The following is a 19,843-nucleotide window of genomic DNA, read 5'->3' as shown; positions in this document are numbered from 1 at the left end:
ATAAGGTTACTATCTGGTTTTGTGTTGCTCGTTCCTGTCTCACCATCATCATCAAAAGGAGTGTCCTGTAGATTTTCAAAACCTATATTTGTAGAAATCTTGACACTAGACTTTCCTTTGGCTCCTTTGAACCATTCAGGGTAACCGATCAGCTTGATGCATCCCCCTTTAGCATGACCCCATGGCCTCATACCACAATTATCACATTTGACATTTATCTTTTGTTTCTTTAAGTCTCTCTTTTGAAAAACTCCAGCACTCTGCTTATTATAAACATTTTCTTGGAATTGTTTACTAGCTTGAAAAGCACTCATCTCCGAGCTTTGTTGAACCATATCTCCTGTGATTTGCTTTTGCCCCTCAGCTTGAAGGATCAAGTTGTAGATTTTATTCACAGGGAGAGGTGGGTCCATACTAGGCTAATTTGTTTTCAACTGTTCATAGTTTGTATTTAGCCTCATCAGGAACTTCATCAGCTTATTAACTTGCTCCAAATTAAACATTTTCTTAACCAAGCTACAAGTACACTACTTAATAGCTCCACAATTATATTCAGGCACCCCTTCGTAATGCAATTTCATCCCTAAGCATTTTTAACATGCAATAATAATTACTTACACTGAGATTGTTCTGTTGAAATTCCCAAAGATCCTTCTTGAGTTGATAAAGTTGTGGTGCGTTTGTCTGTTCATATCTCTCCTACAGCTCCACCCAGACTTCTCTTGCAGACTGTATAGAGTTCGTGCTTCCTGCTATTTCTGGTTTCACTGTAACAAAGAACCAAGACCTCACCATGTAATCACATCTAGTCCACTTCTGATTTTCATCCGCACCCTCGTTTGGCATAGGATGCTTTCCTTCAAGAAAAGTCGGCTTGTTCTTTGCTCCCAGTGTAATCTTGATATTTCTGCTCCAGATTAAAAAGTTATTTCCATCAAAGATTATACTTCCTAATGGTGTCGAAGCATTCTCATTTACAGCAACAAAGATAGGATCTTTATAAAGGTTGAGATTTTATGTACTCGTTTATGGCATTCTGATTTTTGAAAAATCAAACATTTTATACTGGTTTTTGTAATAAAAGACTATGTAATATACATTTTTTTTTGAAAGGATTTAACCTAGGTGCTCTGGTACCATGAAGAAACTTGAAGAAATTTCTTAAAGTTTCAATCTTTCTATAAAATACAGTTCTGTTTTGAGAGCAAATATGTTCTTTAGTTTTGTGTTTTGTACTGATTTCAGCACTGGCTGCGATATATATGCAAAGGTTGCCATACATGTGAACATTTTAGTTGTACAGAAAACAACAAGATTACAGCAAGCATAAAAGGACAAAATGAAAAAACATAAAAGAATCCTATGTGCTAAGCAACACAATAAGGACTAATCATTCTATTCTTAATTGTTGCTGATGTGCATATTTCTTCATTGTACATTAACAAAAAAGTAAGTGAATGTCCTTGTGTCATGGTTCGGTCGCATATAAAAAAAAAGGACAAAAAAATTATCCCTTAAAACCTGTATAGACTTGTAATACAGTAAGGATGAGAAGTAGCAACAAATAGACGACAGAAACGATTGACCATGGATGATTGAAGTAATTTCTCCTTAATATAGCCTTCCATTTATTCCATCTGGTTGTTGTTCAATTTTCGACTAATATCCGAGTAGTAGAAATTAGGAGTATAAATCATTATGTATGTAGTCATTCTGTTAATGATGGTGGTGACTTCATCATCACTCCCAACTCCCAAGCCAATGCTTGATTATTCCATGCTTATTCAAAATCTGCACGTCTTCTGGAGTGTCGATCAATGCATCAAGGAAGAATACATAGTCGATGAAGTAAGAATCCTTAAAATAATGGCATTGTTCGAAGAATATGATGCTGCGAAGAATTGCTTCAGTGGTGTCTTGAATTGTCAATGTCGGAATCTGTAGGACTCCGTTTGAATATCGAATATCCAGTAAATTCTTACTGTCAGTTGCCTGAAAATTAACTCCAGCCGCCTTGAGTTCCTTGGCGCTTAATGGAAACTGAGATTCTTCATTGTTGTTTTTGAGGTTTTGGATATGATTACGCTTGGGAGGAAAACAGCAGAATCGTAGCTCATTATCTCCCTGAATCTGGTCGTGATTACGTTTGGGAGGTAAGCAACAGATCCTTAAGAAATCGACAAGTAAGATCTTTGAAGGAAATATGTGTGTGGGTATCAGCTCTACCAAATGCTTCATATAATTTGTTTAGTACAAAAAAGGGAAGTTGATTATCTTCTAGAAATAAATCTTGTTCTACTTTAACCACCCATGCTATTTTCTTCTCCATAGGGTCGTTTGGTAGAGATAATTGAGTGCTATGAAGCATAATATAGTGGATTATAAATGCAGCATCAACCAACAACATTTCAACAAACTCGTCGCTAGAAAGTGTTATTTTCTCTTCGCCCTCCCATTGTCGTATAATGTCAATGTATTGAATTAAGGTATAAGCGCGGTCGCCATACTTATGGATACCAAGCTCTAGGAAGCATTCAAGGTGCCTTAATTTTAAGTCTTCCGATGATTTTAGGGACCACTTTTTATGATAAATTGGACCAATTGAAACAACAGAAGGCTGGTAACATTCTCTATTTACCTTGCGGATATGTTCAGGCACCTTATAGACACAGTGAGTCGACAGAGATTTCGGCATGGTTCTAAGCTTGTGTTGTATTCAAGATTCCACGTTCTTTGTTTGAGATGCCATTCTGTATTTTCAATTCAAGTCACAGAAACTTAGAATTCTGATAAGTTCTATGGAGCTAGTTCACATTTTAGTCACAATACTTTAAATTAACTTTTGTAATATTCACAGACTTGGACCTATCTTTTGTGTTTAATTATACTACTATGTAATAACATTATTCAGTAATGCAAAATATATTCATGTGAAATCTTATAACATGCCTGTCCATTTGAACATATGTGACCTCCGAATTGAAAAAAGTATGTACTACATAGAAGCAAAGCAAAAATATATACATATATATAATTAACATGTAGTATTTCGTATATGCTTAAGAATCAAGAGGAGAAACAACGTACCAGGTACTTGTATTAAGAAGAGAGTGAAATGGAGCAGTGAGAAAAAAACAGAAAGAGGAATAGAGATTAGAGAGAATGTACGTGTTTAATTAGTTGAAACTAGCTTACTCCCTAAATCCTTTATAATCACGTTAAGAATAACCCTAAGATAGAACAGTTGACTTCAATTCGGAGCTAATTTTTTGTGCGGATGAGTAAGCTAAGCCACAATGGCAATACAAATTACAAATGTAGGACGGGAGATTCGAACCTAGGATTAGTTTTAATTTCTAGATTAATTTAACTGATTATCTAAAACTATTGAGTACCAAGTATTATTTTACTTAAAGTCCACATACATTAATTTTATTACTTAATTCTCCGTAGTAGTCTAGAAGTGGACGACTAAAGGTTTTAGTCTTTGTTTATTAACATTTAACAATATCAGTTGGTTTCAGCATAAATAGTGGATCATCATTTCCGGATTTTTATTTGATTAATCTCAGATCCACACCTCTAAGCAAAGATTAATTCTAGTCTAGTTGTATACTTGTATGTAATTGTAAATTAGCATTAATCACCCATCTTCATAATTGTTTGACTTTTATGTTGTACTAAGATCTGGTGTATCCAAATTCCAAAACATAGCACCATCGTAAACACACGGAGTAGTTAATTTTGTAGGAGGTAATAAATAGTGATTCTCTCAAAAAAAAAAAGTAATAAATAGTTTTTTGTTTGGTAATAAATAATGATAATGTAATGTAAATTTGTAACAAGGTTTGATGCGCGTGCTGCTAGACTGTTCTTTTTTTTTGGAAATAAAGAGTGCCTTAACATTACTACGGTAAACGGTCATCAAAGTTTACAAAGTCTGAAGTGAGCACATTTGCTCCCATATCACTGGAAAAGATTAGGAGTACACATGGTGTGCAAGAGCATCTTGCACACCACCACTCATATTTAGACACCTCAAATAATCCACTAAAAAAAGAGAGGGAAAGCAAAACTAAAAAAGAGATTTTGGGCGGTATGTTTTCACACAGATTTGCGCCATAACACTCTGCTGAGTGGGATAATTTGGTTGAGCGCCAAAAACACCACCTCTTCCATCTTCTACGTTTTTTTATTTCTGCCATTAATAACCAGAAAAATCTTTCCTTCCTTTTCTTTTTTTTCATCAACTCTTTTCCTTCGCTCACATCAAATTACCAATTCTTTCAAATCAAATTACTAATTCATCGATTTTCCCCCAAATTTTCTGCTTCATTTTTTTCTCAAATTGGCTCGAATTCGATTAATTAGGGATTAAATTTTCCCAATTATATTTTTTTCTCAAACTGGGCTTGAATTCAATTAATTAGGGATTCAATTTTTCCAATTATCTTCTAATTTTACTCACATATCTTCTTTCAAACCTTGAATCAAATGATTTTTTATTCTTGGGCTTATCCCCAAATTTTAGGGTTTCTTGAAGATTTTGGAGCAATTTATGTTTGCAAGAATCTGAAAATTGGCGATAGATTTTGATGTGTTTCTGCGCTCTTCGGCGTTTTGATCGAAGAATTGACCGGATTTTGGTCGGTGGTTTGGTTGCGATGCTTGGGTTCGTTGAGCAAGTCATCCTCATTCCTCAGTCGACAATTCACCTCTAAAAACTCTGAGTTCTCCACCGTCCCCCACCGTCCTCCACCCCTCTGAAGGTTCATTGTCGTTTGAGCGACTTGTCATGTTCTTCACATTCTCAAGCAATCCTTAAATCTCCAACCACAATTTTCTCTCTCTACAATTTGCGATGTCGGGCCACAAATGCGGCAATTTGGAAGCTCAAATTGATAGATTCAGTTTGATTTCTTGATCTTGTTGATTAATTCAATTGATTACAATTTGCTGCCTAATTATTGTTGGTCAATTTCTAGGCGATTTTGCTTTTGGTTGAACATGTTATGCTTCTCTGGTTTTCTCTCAACTGAATTTAACAAACTGCAAACCCGATTTCGTCTGTTCAATTGAATTTTGTTGTTGCTGGTTTAATTCCCGATTGTTGTGTTTGTATGTTTTTGGGTGTTAATTCTTTATTTATGGAGTACTGTAATTGTTTGGGTTGATTTTAGATTCCAGCGCAATTTGCAGATTCAATTCATCAACTGCGGAAGAGATGTACCTAGTAGCATGTAACTGTGCACTGAAAATATGTAAACCTGGTAAATTATTGTTAACAAGTCCTTGGTAGACTTAGCTTCAAACACTTGCTGCTACTTCTGTGTTTCTGCAGGTTGTGCTGCAGTTGTTTCTAATGTGTTGCCAACAACCAGATTGGTTGGTTCTGGGGGTTGTGATACTTTGTTTAATATTTATACACCATTGGAGGTTCAATCAGTAGAGCTTAGGCAACGACAGGGGTCTGCTCAGTTTGACTTTTGTTGAAATGTTGCCTGATCATATATGTTCCCATTTGTGTTATTACTATGGTGTTGATCCAGTCTGGAAGGGTTAATTCTTTCAGCTACTGATGTTTCACGGTCGTACTTTCAAATAGAGTGTTTTTATTGTCATTATGGTCAACTTTTTACTAGAGTTGACTTCTTTTTTAGTTTGCGTTTTTTGGTTTTGTTGAGCTTTCTTTTGTGCTCGATAATTGCAGGCTTTACTTTTGGGTCTTGTGTACCATATGTATTATAAACATACTTTTAATAAGAAATGAAACTTTTATCTATGTGTAATTGTTTATGTATCAATAAATATATATATATACATATATATATATATATATATATATATATATATATATATATATAGAGCGATTAAATTAATCTCGTTTATGTTGTTGTTGGGGCGGCGACTAAAGACTTCTTAAGCATAGTAATTTCCGACAACTAATTGAGGTGATTGAACGATAAAGCATTGAACATCGGAGCTTTGGTCAGATTGCAATTGAGAAATCCGAATTAAATTCGAAATTATAAACTAAAAATGTAATCCCAATTGAAATCAGATTTAATAAATTAACATTCAACCATTTTATGGGATCATATTTTAGTCATAAAAATATCAAAATATTGGATGTACATTTTTTCAACCTTAATATGGATTTTTTGGCAACTCTTTGCTCTTATAGAGTTATGGGGACTATCGGAATTTTTTTTCCTCAAATGATCCCATAAAAAGATGTAATACATAAAGGAAGGAAGTATGATTCTACATTTCTATATCCAAGCTCAACTTTTCGGTAAGATTTTTTTCTTACCGTAGATTTAATACATAAACAAAACAAAAACTCAACTTTTCGATATGCCAAGCTTACATAAACAAAATGGTTATTAATCTCCTAAATATTTTTTTATTACCATATTTCTAAACATGTTCAATAGTAACGATATCCAAAATCAATAACTTTGTACGTTTTAAATAAATTATTTAGATCACAACTTCGAAAAGATAGATTCAATTACTAATTAAGCTTGGCTACGTTTACACGAAATCGTTTAACTTTTGTACAAATTCAGTTATATTTGTAATCTGAAAAGCTAATCCTCTTCTTTGCAGCTAAGAGTTGAGGATATTTCACTCTGAGGAGTAAAATAGTAAGTTGCTTGATCCCAAAAGAAAGGGAAATTGTGGTTTTCTAGGGCCTTAGCGATGTCGCTTTTAAGATGGACAAAGGGCATAATGAGACTCAAAAGATATTATAGCTTGTTGTCAAAGAAATAATGAATACAACGAGAAGGACAATTTTTTTGTATTGACTGGAGAAGATTATATCAATGCATTTGAGCAACTATTGTGCTTAGATATGGAGTAGTCTTCACTTTTAAAGATTATATCAAGCCACCACCAAATTGGAAAAGTTAGTTGCAACAAAATTGTATTTAATTTCACTACGATTATAGAGGATGATTTCACTTTTAAAGAAATCATAACATAAAAATCTCAAACTCAACTGAAGTAGATTAAAACAAATTTATTTCCAAGGAGTAATATGTTGATACCCCGTTGTCACAATAATTCACTGCTACACTGCTTTAACATCTACTCTAACTACGCTCACCCGTGTTCGATTCCTAACAAGAGGCCGAAAATAAAAAAAATTAAAGTGTAAAATACCATTTTATGGGATCATATTTTAGTCATAAAAATATCAAAATATTGGATGTACATTTTTTTCAACCTTAACATGGATTTTTTTGGCAACTCTTTGCTCTTATTGAGTTCTGGGGACTATCGGATTTTTTTTCGCTCAATATAAAAAGGGGTTTATTAGTGATATAAGATTGGTTTTTTCTTATAATAAATATTACATATTTTTATGGTTACACAAGCGCTTATAATAAAAACATAACGATACCAGAAAACAGCTAACGATCTCCAAAGAAGATTTTTTTTCTTACCGTATGTTTGGACTTGTATAATATTTACGATTTCCAAAAATAATGACCTCGTATGTTGTAGATAAATTGTTTAGGTTGTAACTTTGAAAAGTTAGGTTACATGTTGATTTTTTTTTGTTAACCTTGATTATGATTACTCGGGATCATTTTACATTTAAAGAAATAAATTTTAAATAAAATCAAACTCAACTAAAATAGATGTGTAACTCCTAACATTTTTAAAATTACCTAAATTGCTCATATCCTTTATAATACAAAATAGTTTTGCTACCATGCACCAAGGTTGAAAAAGTTAGCCGCAAAACATTGTGTTAACCTTTGACTACCATTATATGAGATTATTTTACCTTTAAAGGAATCATAATTCGAAAATATCTCAAACTCAACAAAATTATGGAGTAGATTAAAACAATTTCATTTTCAAAGATTAACGTGTTGATACCCCTTATCGCAATGGTCATTGTTACGATGCTTTAACTTCTTTAATTTTGAACCTGTGTTCGATTCCTAACAAGAGCCCACAAATTTTTTTATTTAAGTATTAACAACCGTTTTATGGGATCATTTTAATCATGAAAAGATTAAAATTTTGATGTTTTTTTCACCTTTAACTATGATTTTTTGGCTACTCATTGCATTTATGGGGACTATCAGATAATTATTTGTCCTTATTATCAAAAAGATGTTGGTTGTTGGAAATATAAAACTGGATTTATCGTTTAATTATGTGTTACATATTTCTATGATTAAACAAGGGGTTACAATAAGTTTAATGATACCAGAAAATGTTTACCGATCTCCAAATTAATTTTTTTATCACTGTATGTCTAGACCTGTAAAATAGTAACGATAATAAAAAAAATCAACTTCGTACATTGTAAATAAATTATTTTGATCATAGCTTCGAAGAGTTAGTTTTTACTCCCTCCGTTTCAAAATGTTTGTTACGTATTCCTTTAATAGTGTTTCAAAATGTTTGTTACATAAAGAATCTTTCTATTTATAAACTTGTTACTATTATTATTTTTTGAGCCAACTTTTATTTCTAATTGGTCCAACTTTTCAACTCAATAAATCACATGCAACCAAAAGTCACATTATGACAAGTTAGCAATTTGTGTGATTTTTAATTATTGGTTCATTTTGATAATAAAACAATCTTATTGTTTGTTTCAATGATTAGTGGATTGAGGTTTTTTTTTTTAATAAAAGATGAAAGATGATGATAGAAGTACACAAGGTGTGCAAGAGCATCTTGCACACCACCACTCATAATATGCCACCTCAATTTTAAAAGATTCTATCTCTTTTGAAAATTTCAAACTGAAATTTGAAATGTGTTTTGAAATTTTAATTTTGAATTTCAAATTTGTTTTAAGTTCCCAACACAATCATCAATTAATTATCTTTAATTCCCCATAAAAGCAATGAGTGCATTCCCCATAAAGGAAACGAGTAACCAAAAAGTTATCTAATATTTTGATCTTTTCATGACTAAAATGATCCCGTAAAATGGTTTTGATCCGTAAATAAAAATTTGGTTACTTATCTTCTTGAGAAGAATCGAACACGGGTTTGCGCAGTTATAGTAGATGTTGTAACAGCTTAGTAGTGACCATTGTAGCAAGGGGTATCAACACGTAAGTCATTGCAAACATAAATCTTTTAATCTAATTTTACCGAGTTTGAGAATTCTAAATATGATTTATGTAAAGGTGAAATGATCCTTTATATCGTAGATGATATTATAACACATTCATGTGTTCTAGCTATTTTTTTCTAATCTTGGTGGTGGGTCATAATTTTGTATTATAACAAGAAGTAAACAACTTACTCAGTAGATGTTTATGAAAATGTTAGGAGTTACACATCTATTTTACTTGAGTTTATTTTTATTTAAATTTAATTTCTTCAAAAGTTATATGATCTTGTGTAATCTTGGCCAAACTTAGTAATTAAAGGCTAACTGTTCGAAGTTTGATCTAAATAATTCATTTACAACGTACGGAGTTGTTATTTTTGGATAACGTTACTATTTTACAGGTTTAGACATACAGTAATAAAAATTTCATTTGGAGATTGGTAAACATTTTATGGGATCGTTAAGTTTTATTGTAAGCCTTTGTGTAATCAAAAAAAATTGTATTATATATATATATATATATATATATATATATATATATATATATATATATATATATATATATATATATATATATATATATATATATATATATATATATATATATATATATATATAATTTTTTTAAAAATAAATTATATTTTTAACAACCAACTCTTTTTTGATAATGAGGTAAATTAATTATCAGATAGTCCCCTTAAAGATAACGATTTACCAAAAAATCATAGTTAAAGGTGAAAAAAACATTCAATATTAAGTTTGATGTTTTATTGACTAAAATGATCCCATAAATTGGGTTGTCAGAATTAAAATTTGGTTATTTTTGTTCTAGTCAAGAATCAAGCACGGGTTCTCGCAGTTAGATTGAGTAGATGTTATAACAGTGTAGTAGTGACTAGTGACCCTTTTAGCAAGAGGGTATCAACACATATGTCTTTTCAAACGAAACTTTTTAATATAATTTTACAAAGTTTGAGAATTCCGAATCAGATTTCTTTAAAGGTGAAATCATCATTTTAAATCGTAGATAATAATACAATATTCGTTCCTAATTCAATAAAGGGTTATTGGCAGAAAAAGTTTTTTTTATTATATTTTTACTAGGCAGTACTCCGTATGTTTTTTTAATGAAAATTAAATTTTATAAGTATGTATTTTAATATCGTGGGATCATTTCATGTATTATGAAATCTAAACATTCGCTGCATATAAAATCGTACCTTATCTATATTCTCAAAATCTCAAATATATTATATATTTTCAAGCACAAATGGATGTGCTGATACCCCTTGCCAAACTGGTTACAACGAATCGAAGTTTATATAATCATCTTTACACTGCCTCTAGACCTGCGTTCGATCCTTTATATGTGGATCTTTTTTTTTCTTTGGGCAATTGTTGTTTTATGTTACTACTCCGTATTGTTTATGGTTTCTTTTAGTATTTACGGAAACATAATAAACAATACATAATCAGATTGCATACGTTAAGAAAAAATCACCTTTGAAGATCGATAGCTATTTTCTGGTATCGTTGCGTGTTATTACTAACACTTGTCTAATCATACAAAAAAAAAAAAACATATTTTATAAGAAAAAACCAACTTATATTTTCTATATATCCCTTTGATAATGGGGACTATAAATATTCGGATAGTCCCAATAAAAGTAACGAGTTACCAAAAAAATCATAGTTAAACTTGAAAAAAAACATCCAATTTTTTGATTTCTTTATCACTAAAATGATCCTTATTTTCTTTTTAAAACTTAAAAAATGTTTTTTTATTTATCTTGTCAGGATTCGAACATGAGTGCACACATATTGAATAGGTGTTAAAGAAGTGTAGCAACAACCATTGAGGCAAGGGGTATCAGCACGTCAATCTTTGGAAATGAAAATGTTAATCTATTTATTTGAATTAATCTAAGTATAATTTTGATTTATTTAAAGGTGAAATGGTCTTGTATAATCGTAGTCAAACTTAATACAATTGTGTCAAAGTTAAATGATCTTGGTGGTTTATTATAAAAGATGTGAACAATTTAGGTTATCTTAAAAATCTTAGGAGAAAAGTTTGATCCCGAATAATCCTAGTCAAGGTTAATAAAAAATCAACATGTAAGCAAACTTTTCAAGTTACAACCTAAAAAAATTATCTACAACATAAGAAGACATTATTTTTGGAGATCGTAAATAATATACATCTTTAAACAGACTGCATGTAAGGAAAAAATATCTTCTTTAGAGATCGTTGGCAATTTTTTTGGTATCGTTATGTTTTATTATAAGCCATTGTGTAACCATAAAAATATATAATATGTATTATAAGTAAAAACCAATCTCATATTTCCAATAAATCCCTTTTGGTATATTGAGGAAAATAAAATATCTGATAGTCCCCATATAATTAAGGAACAAGTTGCCAAAAAAATCCATGTTACGGTTGAAAAAAATGTAAATTCAATACTTTGATTTTTTTTAATGACTCAAATGATCACATAAAATGGTTGTTAAGACTTAAAAAAGAATATTTCTCCGCTCTTGTTAGGATCTTGTACACCACCCCTCATATGAGTAACGGGAACAATATCATATTCAGATTGTCCTTGTAAAATAACGACTTGCAAAAAAAAAAATCCATAGTTAAAGTTGAAAAAAATACATCCAATGTTTGATTTCTTTATAACTAAAACGATCCTACAAAACTTAGTTAAGAGTAAAAAACATATTGTTATTAAGATTCGAACATGAGTGGGTGTAACTAGTGTAGTTGTGACCATTGTGACAAGGGATTTCACATCATCTTTTGCAACAAAAATACTTTTAATCTATTTGAGTTTTATTTTATTCAAATTTGATTTTCTCAAAGTTGTAACGATCCTATATAATCATTCTTGAGGTTAATAACAAAAATACCAGAGAGATTAGAAGCTCAAAGCAACGTTTATTTTTCCTATATTGGTGCTGAATCATCATGTTGTGCCATAATAGATGTAAACAATTTAGATTATTAGTACGCTAATAAAATTAATAGGAGATAAGTACATATCTCATTTTTTGTAATTGTTATTTATGCCTTTTGCTTAATGTAGGACTGCTAAACATTATAACATCATTGATATAGCCTTTCAAGATTCAGATGTAGATGAGGTATAAAACAGTCGGTTTAAGATAGCAACTCAAGTTTTTGCTGGACATTGTTTTATTCCAAAGCCTAAAAGCATGACCAAATTGAAATACCAGTTTGCTTTAGCCTCGTCTTAATTGGCGTTTGAACATGTCGATGGCTACCTGAATTAGAACTCCCACAGTTTTAAAAGTCAATGGTGTAAAAGTACACTACAATCACATTCTTAGTTTTTTTGCAAAGCCATTAAATCTTGAAATCCCAGCCATCTTACGAGTAATCAAATTGCTTAGTGAAGGTTATAGATCTGCATATCACCCATATGAACTCATCACTAAATGAAATGATATAACATACAAGTATATTGCAACTTAGCACCTAAAAAGAAATGTTTGTTGTCTCTCATAAATTAAGCTTCTGCAACATCTAAACGCCAAAAGATAATCTCCAGAAGGATGAAATGACATTGTATGCACACTAAGAGTATCATGCTGACTAATAATTTAGTGGAATTCACATATTAAAGCAACAACAAACTCAAATACAATCATAAAATAGGCAATTGATTTGTAGTGCAAAACACCAATGCAACGTTCAATCAAAACAGACAATTGATTTGAACTACAATTTTTGTATTGCAAAAAGCCAGTGCAAAACAATCACATTGAACAAAATTCCTAACAACTGTAAGTACGAACCAAAATAACACAATGGAATGCTAGAACCCGATTTCATTTTAGATTATCAAACAGAAAGATGAACAAAAAACACCATTAAGTAGAATTGAGATATTAAATTCACGAAAATGCAGTCGGCAATAAAACCAATATTTACAACTTATAATCAACAATAAACATCCACACTAAATATTCCACAGCATATCCATCCAACATCACTTCTTTCGGTACTCACAGACTCGTTGTTAATTGATACAACACCAATAAAATTATCCCGACCATCGACTCCTTCTCCTGCCATAGCACCGTCACAAGCGGTGGGACTGCGTTGAATTTCTTCATGAGCTTAACTCTATCACTTTGTTGCTATGATCAAGAGATAAATTACAAATCGCGAGCGCTGCATCACTAAAAGTTCTATTTGAGTCTGACCTTAATAAGCAGCTCAACAATGGCGGTCCTATTCTTCTGTCCAAGGAGAGAGAAAATATCAACCCCGTGGCATGTTCTTACACCTCTGACAATGTCCCTCTGACCCTCTCAGTATAATTAATGGCAGAAAGGGAACTTGAAGAAGATGAAAGCATAAAGGTAGATTGAAGGAGATTAATGCAATTTACAATTTCCTATGGAAGGAGGTAAAGTTGGCGCTCAACGAATTTCTCCCGCTTTCAAGTAGCTGATGGCGCAATTTGGGAAAAAATAATACCGCCCAAAACCTTTTGTTATTTTTTCTTTCCCTCTCTTTTCTTAGTGGGATTTGTGAGGTGGCATTGTGTAATTGGTGGTGTGCAAGATACCTTTGCACACCAAGTGTATCCCTAGCCTTTATATTCAAAGAGAGTAATAAATGTCAGAATTTGGAAAGATGGAATGAGATTTATGATGGAATCTAGAACATTTAAAATTTTAAAAAAAAGATCTTAATTATACGTTAATTAATAAACGTGCCAAAATCCAAACATAACAAACATTTTGAAACAGAGGGAGTAGTTACTAAGTTTAGCTACGATTACACATGATCATTTAGCTTTTGAAGAAATTAAATTAAAAGAAAACTAAATTCAAGTAAAATAGATGCGTAATTTCTAACATTTACATAAATATCTCAGTTGTTTGCTTCTTGTTATAATACAAAATTACGACCCACCACCAAGATTGAAAAAAGTAGCTAGAACACAAAATGTTATAACTTTATCTAGATTAAACGGATCATTTCACCTTTAAAGAAATCATAATCAACATTCTCAACCTCGGTATAGACAAAATTATTTTGTTTGCAATGACTTACGTGCTGATACCCCTTGCTACAATGGTCACTAATATGTTGTTATAACATATACTCTAACTGTGTGTACCTGTGTTCGATTCTTGTCGAGAAAAAAAACCAAAATTTTAATTGTGACAAACCATTTTATGAGATCATTTTAGTCATTATAATATCAAAATGTTGATGCTTTCCTTCACCTTTAACTATGATTTTTGTAAGGTTAAAGACATACGAAGTATTACATGGTATCATTAGCCATAGACAAATCATATGAGTACATGCATTTTTTTTCAAGACATAATAAAAAGTTTTTTGATGAAGCTACACATGATAATTAAACTCAAAGCCTAAACTTCATTGTTTACAACAAAATATATTGTTTGAAACAACATTATATTATTCATAATATCTGATGATGAAACTACATCTAAGAGTTTCTGATATGCAAAAGATTTTTCGTTGCACGCATCTACCATTACAGTCCACATCATATATTTTCGAAATAGCAAATCATTACTACCATGTAACTGGATGAAAAGATAAAAAAAAGTTGGATAAAATTTATGAATAAACTCACAAATGATCCCATAAAAAGATTTAATACTTAAAGAAAGGAAGTATGATTCTGCATTTCTATTGCTAGTGTTGATGTGTTGATACCCCTTGCCATTACGGGCTCCACCACTGTTTGAGATTCTAAATGTATGTGCAAAATAATTTTATTTTTAGATTTGAATATGATTTTAAAAGATTAAGTTCTAAGGAAATCCAAAGTTAAATAAACTCATACTCAATCTAAAAATATTAAAGGAATTTCTGTTGCATGCAAAAGATGATGTGATGATAACCCTTGCTATAATGGTCATTACAACAATTCTTGAAATTCTGATCCGGTAAAAAGATCCATTACAATTAAATGGTCACAAAATGGTCCGGTAAAATAATAGATGACCTCATAAATTCATTATTGATCCCATAAAATAGTGGGCTTTATGATCCCCTAAAATGATCAGTCACACCCTTTCAAGGCGCTATTTTTTAGCGATGGTATAACAACGAAAGAGCGCCGCTAATTTTCCTCCTATTCAAATTGACTATGACGAATATTTTTCCTTGAAATGTAACAATCGCGTATGAATACTCTAAAATCAAAATCACGGAAAAGGAAAGTACACATAAACAGTAACATAACTCCAAAATAAAAAATAATGGTCATTAATATTTTAGAAAAGTACATTATAAACCATTATACAATGTACAAGTATTAAACCACCAAAATATGTAGTATACTTACATTAGCCCATGTGGTGAATACTAAATATTGTAGACAAATAAAATCATACAGAGTATCAAAATACAAGTTCCATCTCTAAAGAGAGCGCTTTTGAAAGCGTCGGTAAAAGCACTTGCGGCGATTTATGCGTCGTAATAGACATTTATAAAGCGTCACTAGAAGCCTTTTCCGTACTAGTGAGCTAGATTTAAATAACTAACTAAGTTTGACTACGTTTACACGAGATAATTTAACTTTTGAAGAAATTAAATTTAAATAAAACCAAACTCAAGTAAAACAGATATGTAATTTCTAACATTTTCATAAACATCTAAATTGTTTGTTTCTAGTTATAACGCAAAATGACGACCCACCACCAAAATTGGAACTCACAATGTGTTATAACTTTATCTATGATTGTGATACCTCGTATTTTTATAATATTTATAAATATATTTTATTATATTTATAAAGCATTTTACGATTTTTGGAATTTATTTCGCATAGTATTTAAATGTATTTTAACTAATTAGAATATTTATTATTTTAATTAATTACGAAACAAATTTAATTTTCGAGTCAGGAAATTTAATGGGTCGCAAGTAATTTAAAAAAGGTTTGGGTTTTAAATGAAAAGTCCAATTCGTTTTATTAAACGAGTCCAATCAAAAGAATTTAATTCAAGTCCTAAGCTAGCGCAATCATTTAATTTCCTAAGCCCAATTCTAATTTCCTAAGCCTAGCCCATTGAAAATAGGGAGCCTATAAATAGGACTCCCCATCATTAAATGATCCCCTTATTTTGTCATAAACCCTTTTTCCTCCCTTGCTTGCTCCACACTTCTCCTCTCCTCTCCCTCTTGTCCGGCCCGCAGCCCCGCACAGCACGAGCAGCCTCGTGCCTTCGTGCTCGCTCGTGTGCTGTTGTGCCCTTGTTGCTCGCTCATCGCCACTCGTCGCCCACACCCCCTCTCGCGCACCGCACAACCCGCCTCCCTTGCGTGCTGCGGTGCGCGTGTTGCTGTTGTTATTGTTGCTGTGTGTCTTGCGGCACGCCAGCCCCTCGTCCCTCTCGCTCTCGTCTCTCTTGCGCGCCCAACGCCAGCCCCTCGTCCCTCTTGTTGCGCGCTAGCCTCGCGCCCCTGCTGCCTTGTCCCGCGCGCCAGCGCTGCTGCCCCTCAATCCTTCTCGCGCGCACACACGGTCGTGTGTGTGTGTGTTGTTCTTGTTCGTTGCTCAATTCTTTTTCGCCCAACCACTCTAATTCGTGATTGTTCCGTGCTATAGGCCGGATTGGTATAATTCTCTTCTTCCTTGCCTATTCTATTTAAATTTCGTATTTTAAATTATAATATTATTATTGTTTTGAATAATTATAATGTTGGGAATCGGTTGTGAACACCGTGCTTTGAGGATTTACGTGTTGTGATTCATTAGGCTTGTTTTAATTATTAAAGTATGAATTTTCAGATTTGTTTATTTAATAAAGGATTGATTTTTATGATGTTAAATTGGTTTTATTGGGATTTTCAAGTTAGGGTTTTAACCTAGATCACCTAATGAGTAAATTGATTAGCATAATTAATTAGGTGATGATTTTAATTATGATAATCAATTATATTTTCAGATTTATATAAAGGTTTAAAGTGTTGATTTTTTTGATTTTAAAGGCGGAAAAAGTATGTTTTCGTACTAAGAATTGGTTTTGCAAATTGAGACGATTATATTATTGAAAAACGATTGAATTCTAAAGTTTAAATGAGGTTTTAGATTTTATAAAGTTGCTGGAAATTTAATGAACATGAAAATAATTTAAGTATCATTATTTTGGTGATAGGAGGTGATTTCTAAGTGAGTGCTCGTTATTGCAAAGTGGCCCCTACGCTCAGGCATTCAAGGTACGTACAAGTCTAGGGCGACCACACTAATTGTCAAGGGCATTACATGATTGTCGTTGATGTGAATTATATTATGTGGATTCATATTTGTTTTGGTGAACGATCATGTGGATTATTGTATTGGCATTTTTGAATTATTGGTTGAACAAACATGTTGGGATTAATATGAGTATGGATTTCATTGCCAATCATGTTGTTCAATATTTATGCATGTATGGTTTGTTTCACATGCAATGGATGGATTATTTATTTGTATGCTATTGTACAGGATGTCTAGCATACTTTGAGCTAATTATTCGTACTTCGTTGTACTATTTATTTTACCACATGTGAAGGGTTAACTCATGTAAGCCACCGCACATGTAGGGTTCTGTTGGGAATATTATATGAAATGAATTAGGATTTTTCGTGCAAGGGCACAACCCTCATGTTAATGGGCATGGTGTGGAATCTCACTTTGGTGAGGAGGAACATGGTAGTATTTTCACAAGTGTCTTGCTTTGTTGATCACAAGTCCTAAAGCATTAAAATAAGATTGTTTTGGTTGATGTTTATTAATTGTATGTGTGAACGTTGTTGAGTCTTGAGTTCACCTTTAATAAAATATTAATAAACGTAAAGTGCAACCAGAACAAGCTTCAAAACTCTTGGAACGTACATACCTTGAGTATGAACAATGGGGGGAGTCTTGCCGGAAAGCTCGTACTCCTACTAATGATACAAGACGCTGTTTCATTTATATTATGCGCAGGAATTCCGTCGGTATGGCCCGACAATCGGTATGACCCGATTTTACTATCTATTATTTGGTGCATGCATGGTTGGCTCCCATCACCTTTCCTTTATGGAATACTCTTTGGCCCGTTCGAAGCTTATTCTAATTAAATTGTGAGTCAAGAGTCGAGTCTTGTATTCATGGTTGGTTTGTTAATTATTATATGGCTTTTGCATGTTGATTAGTACTTAGTGAGTGATGCATGCTTTTAGTTTTATTTCACCCTATTCTTGTAAGTACTTAGCTTTTTGCTGACTACGTGCTTTGTGTTTCTTTGGTCATGGTCTTTGCCTTAATGATCCTATGATGATCTATCATTCGCATTTGCATTGATGGGGAGTAGAATAATATAGCAGGTTGGTAGATCGAAATCATGTGGCTTGGGATGATCGAGAGAGTTGCATGCTTTCGTATTTTGAACTATTTATTTATACTTTAATTATGTTTGAAATTGTTGAACTTTTTATACTTTGGTTTTGGGCCGTAATGGTTCCAAATTGTAGGAGGCCTCGATAATTTATTATTTATGTTTTTTAAAAGTTAATTGACATTAAATTCCGCTGCGTAATTCTGGTACTAGCCCACGATGGCGGTAATACTTTAGTAATTCCTTTATTTTAAGTTGGAAAATGGTTTTATAAAAGCAAGGAATTATTAGGGTGTTACAAAGTGGTATACTAGAGCTTAGTTTCATTCCTTCTTTGTAGTAAGTAATACTACAAAGTGTTAACCGGGGACTAATGCGGAACTTTAGAATTTTTAAATATTATTTTCCTAAAGTCAAAACGTATTATTTTGAGTACTCAATATTTTAAAGGTCAAATATCAATTATTTTAAGTCGTTTGAAATGAGTCGAAAAAGTCGGATTATTATTTAATTTAATTAATTTTTTTTCCGAATTTTTTTTATTACTCGAAAATTTCGAATTAAATTCGAAATATTTTAATTATTTTCGGATTTTCTTGTTTATTTATTCATTTATTTTTTCGAATATTTTTCGAATTTACTTTTTTTTAAATTTTCGGACTTTTCTTTTATTATCCGAAATTAATTTTTAATTAATTAATATTTCTTACTAATTTTTTATTTTTAATTTTAATAATTTCAACTAAGTTAGGAGTTATTTCTTCATTAATTTCGAAAATTAATATTATTTTCAAGTGAGGAATGGGTAGACTAAGAAGGGCATATTAGTCTAAGAATGCATATTATGTGACAATGTGATTTATTAAGTGCCACGTATGTGTTCTAATCATGTTTTATCTTGCTTTATGTGATTAATTGCATCATATTTCATGTTGAGCATATACTTGTGCATTGGAAATTGTATGGCTCCACGAGCTATTCATTGTATCCTTTTTGGGTTGGAATTTCTATGGGAACGCGTTAGTAAGACTTTCTAGTTGTGAATTTTCAGGAATTAAGGATGCTACCTTCTAAGTTCACCAGTCTAGGATACTTAGAGAAGATGGATAACGAGACTCCTCACATGTATGTCCAGAAGATCGTGTTTGCTTGCAACTATTTTGCTTCAACCAAGGATATGCCCCACCTTAGGCACAAAGATATGATGGGTAGTATGGTTTTACATTGTTTGCCCCATAAGAACCCTTACATAGACCTCAAGAACAAGTTGAGTGACATGTATTTTAATGATGGTACCCCTAATTGGTACAAATATGGGACTGGAGATGGTAGGTGGAAGTATGATACTGAAGTTCTTACT

The 19,843-nt window shown here is 32.0% G+C and overlaps 1 pseudogene; it reads right to left on the bottom strand.

Moving 5' to 3' along the window:
- Positions 1-1,427: 1,427 nt before the first annotated feature.
- LOC110776582 (uncharacterized) lies at positions 1,428-3,301 on the bottom strand (annotated as a pseudogene).
- Positions 3,302-19,843: the final 16,542 nt, after the last annotated feature.

This window comes from Spinacia oleracea, chromosome 1 (genome assembly GCF_020520425.1).
Source record: "Spinacia oleracea cultivar Varoflay chromosome 1, BTI_SOV_V1, whole genome shotgun sequence".
Lineage (NCBI taxonomy): Eukaryota > Viridiplantae > Streptophyta > Magnoliopsida > Caryophyllales > Amaranthaceae > Spinacia > Spinacia oleracea.
Note: the sequence above shows the minus strand (reverse complement) of the source record. Positions and strands in the feature narration are given on the sequence as shown.